We start from the raw sequence: 4,584 nt of genomic DNA on the forward strand, positions 1-4,584 counted from the left end.
AACACACTCAGTTGCAGCGCCACCTGGTGGACATGCTTGGATTCGCTGACCAGCAAGGAAGTGAGGACCTGTTCAACGCTGCTGGCAGCTTTAATTTGCATTGATGTCCAATTTTAAATGCCCCCCCCCCACTAGTCTGACATGAGACACATTCTGGAAAATAAACAGCCGAAAATCTTAAACCTGAGCAGCACATTTCCATCCTGTAGAGTATTTTTCTTAAAAGTTTTGCTTGGAATAAAAAGGCTTCAGTCAGTAACAGCTCCACAAATGTGAGGTCAAACTCGGCGACCTTTTTGCTCGACAATTTTAAAATTCAATCAGCCTCTGCTTCTCCATCGGCAGGTCAGAGTGATGTTTTGAAAAAAGCTGACTTTTTTTATTTTACTCCCACGTCGTCTTAATGGAAAGCCTAAATTAAAGTGTGGAAAAACATCCTGAAGTGCAGCTTCAGGGAGCTTCAGAGCCACGTCTTGGTTTGGATCTGGGGTTAGCAGCAGTTAGCGTTTGAGGAATGTCCAACGAAGTGAGATCAGTGATGCATGTCGAGCCCAAATCCAGATTTAACTGCTCCAGAGAGTTTGGGATAAAAATCAGATTTAAGAAACATCCCACTTTCACCATTTTTATCTTTTTCTGTCCAGTTTCTCTCTGTGATTCAGATTCTCAGCTGATGTTTTATTTACAAACCTGCTGAGCTCTAGGTTAGTCGTGAATAAACATCAGGATAAATGGACGTGTTGAGCTGTTACAGGAATGCAGAAAATGCATCTAACTATCATACATTGAGGTTTTTCTGTTTCCATGGAGCTACAGGACTTTATGCCGCAGTGAAAATGAGACAAAACAGCAAAAAAAAAAGCCACAGAAACTTTTTCAGGTTCAGAGCTCTAATGTGCAGCCGTCATATTAGAAAGAAGTGGCTGATTTGTTGTTTTTTGCCATAATGAAAGTTTTTTTTTCCTCGTAGGTTTTTATTATTATAACCTTTTCATTGAGACTTAAGTAGACAACACACCATTGTCCATTTTGTGCAGAAATGACTCGTGATATGTCAAAAGCTGGCTTTTGTCATGATGAAAAATCTATTTACCAAAAAAAAGTTGATGCTCCATCATCTCTGGTTGAGGACTCTCAGATTTTGTTTAGGACTCAGATCCGGCTAATCAAAAGAAAGACTGAATAACTCGTTTGTCTCTCTGGTTCTGGTACCAGAACGTCCAGGATGGAAACATTTAAAATGTATCTTCACAAAGATTTCTGCTTCCCAACAACAACACCAACACTGCCGACCACTAACAACCACTAACAACCACCAAACCATACATCAACACCAACATCAACACCAACAACCACCAGCAACACCACTAATAACCACTGATACCAACAACCACCAACATCAATACCAACAACCACCAAGCCATCCAACAACCACCAAGCCATCCAACAACCACCAACCCACAACCAACCAACCCATCCAACAACCACCAAGCCATCCAACAACCAAGCCATCAACAACCACCAACCACAACAACACACCATCAAACAACCACCAACATCAATACCAACAAACCAAGCCATCCAACAACCACCAAGCCATCCAACAACCACCAACCCACCCACCAACCATCCAACAACCACCAAGCCATCCAACAACCACCAACCCATCCAACAACCACCAAGCCATCAAACAACCACCAACCCATCAAACAACCACCAACATCAACACCAACAACGACCAAGCCATCCAACAACCACCAAGCCATCCAACAACCACCAAGCCATCCAACAACCACCAACCCATCCAACAACCACCAAACCATACATCAACACCAACAACCACCAGCAACACCACTAATAACCACTGATACCAACAACCACCAACATCAACACCAACCACCACCAAACCATCCAACACCACACCACCATCAACAACATCAACACCAACAACCACCAAGCCATCCAACAACCAATCCATCCAACAACCCAACCCATCCAACAACCACCAACCCATCACAACCACCACACACATCAACACCAACAACCCCCAAGCCATCCAACAACCCCCAATCCATCCAACAACCACCAACATCAACACCAACAACCACCAAGCCATCCAACAACCACCAATCCAACAACCACCAACCCATCAAACAACCACTAACATCAACACCAACAACCACCAAGCCATCCAACAACCACCAAGCCATCCAACAACCACCAAGCCATCCAACAACCCCCAATCCATCCAACAACCAGCAACCATCCAACAACCACCAACCCATCAAACAACCACCAACATCAACACCAACAACCACCAAGCCATCCAACAACCCCCAATCATCCAACAACCACCAACCCATCCAACAACCACCAACATCAACACCAACAACACCACCAACCCATCCAACAACCCCCAATCCATCCAACAACCACCAAGCCATCCAACAATCCCCAACCCATCCAACAACCACCAACATCAACACCAACAACCACCAACCCATCCAACACACCACCAACCCATCAAACAACCACCAAGCCATCCAACAACCCCAACCCATCCAACAACCACCAACATCAACACCAACAACCACCAACCCATCAAACAACCACTAAGCCATCCAACAACCACCAACCCATCCAACAACCACCAACATCAACACAACAACCACCAAGCCATCCAACACCCCAATCCCATCCAACAACCACCAAGCCATCCAACAACCACCACATCAACACCAACAACCACCAAGCCATCCAACAACCACTCAAGCCATCCAACAACCACCAACCCATCCAACAACCACAACCATACATCAACACCAACAACCACCAGCACACCACTAATAACCACTGATACCAACAACCACCAACATCACACCAACAACCACCAAGCCATCCAACACCACCAACCCATCCAACACCACCAACCCATCAAACAACCACTAACATCAACACCAACAACCACCAAGCCATCCAACAACCCCCAATCCATCAACACCACCACCATCCAACAACCACCAACCCATCAAACAACCACCAACATCAACACCAACAACCACCAAGCCATCCAACAACCCCCAATCCATCCAACCAACCACCAACCCATCCAACAACACCAACCCATCAAACAACCACCAACATCAACACCAACAACCACCAAGCCATCCAACAACCCCCAATCCATCCAACAACCACCAACCCATCCAACAACCACCAACATCAACACCAACAACCCCAATCCATCCAACCAACCACCAAGCCATCCAACAACCCCAACCCATCCAACAACCACCAACATCACACCAACAACCACCAACCCATCCAACAACCACCAACCCATCCAACAACCACCAACCCATCAAACAACCACCAAGCCATCCAACAACCCTCAACCCATCCAACAACCACCACATCAACACCAACAACCACCACCCATCAAACAACCACCAAACATCAACACCAACAACCACCAACCATCAAACAACCCTAAGCCATCCACCAACCACACCATCAACAACCACCAACATCAACACCAGCAGCAACCACAACAACCACCACCAACCCCACCAAGCCTAACACCAACAAACCAACACCTCCCCCACAACAAAAAACAGCCACAAAAACCACAACCAACGGTTTGGCACCAATATTTTGACTGATTTCTAATGAAACTGTTTCAAACAGCAAAACATATTGAGTTAGTAGAAATTAGTTTTTAGGTTCTTTACTCGTAAAAATGAAGTTATTTCAAGTAGTACTAACCGTGTTTCTGGCACCATCATTAATGAACTGTACTTCAGTTGAAAAAATTAAGTTGATTTAATGAAGTAACTAATTGGCACCACTGTTAAGTACCAAAGGTGACGGAATGTCAATTTCATTAAAGTTCTTCAACTTAAATTTACTTTTCAAATCAAATATTATTGCATAATCTGAGTTTAATGATCAATATGAATATATCTTTAATGACGAGTTTAAAATGTAAAAGAAGCCTGGAAGTACCACATTAAGCCGTATAAAAGTAACTGTAATGCACTAAAAACACAACATACTGCACAGAAACTCACAGCATTAAACTGATAACCAGTATTGATTATGTCAACCCATTTCTGCGACAGTAGAGGCTTATTAATTTCTTGAATTGGATTTTCCTTTTTAACCGTGGTTAAAGGTCTCCACTGACTCACATCCATCCAGGCTGAATGAGAGGAGCAGTAAATGTCAAACAGGATTCCTCCGTTTCCTCCTCCTCGTGCAGCAAAAACTCTGAGTCCTGCAGAAGCTCACATCAATTCACATTTATTGTTCCCTGCGGCTCCGCAAACGGAGGAGATTTCTGAGTGTGTTTCCTTTAAAAGGCTGGAAATGTGTTTTTTGGGTAATGATGTGAGAAACACACGTCTGAGTCATTCCCAGCTCGGCCCCCCGACTGTTTTACAACCGCCGGTGATTTCCGGTCGCCGTGTCGCCGTTTCTGTTGAACAAAACACTTCCACCTCACGGCTGAGTGGCTCTCCACGCTAACACATCAGCGGTTCTTCCACAAGGTTTCAAATAATTCATGGAAATGTTTCTTACACC

The sequence above is a fragment of the Acanthochromis polyacanthus genome, chromosome 5, assembly GCF_021347895.1.
Source record: "Acanthochromis polyacanthus isolate Apoly-LR-REF ecotype Palm Island chromosome 5, KAUST_Apoly_ChrSc, whole genome shotgun sequence".
Taxonomy (NCBI): domain Eukaryota; kingdom Metazoa; phylum Chordata; class Actinopteri; family Pomacentridae; genus Acanthochromis; species Acanthochromis polyacanthus.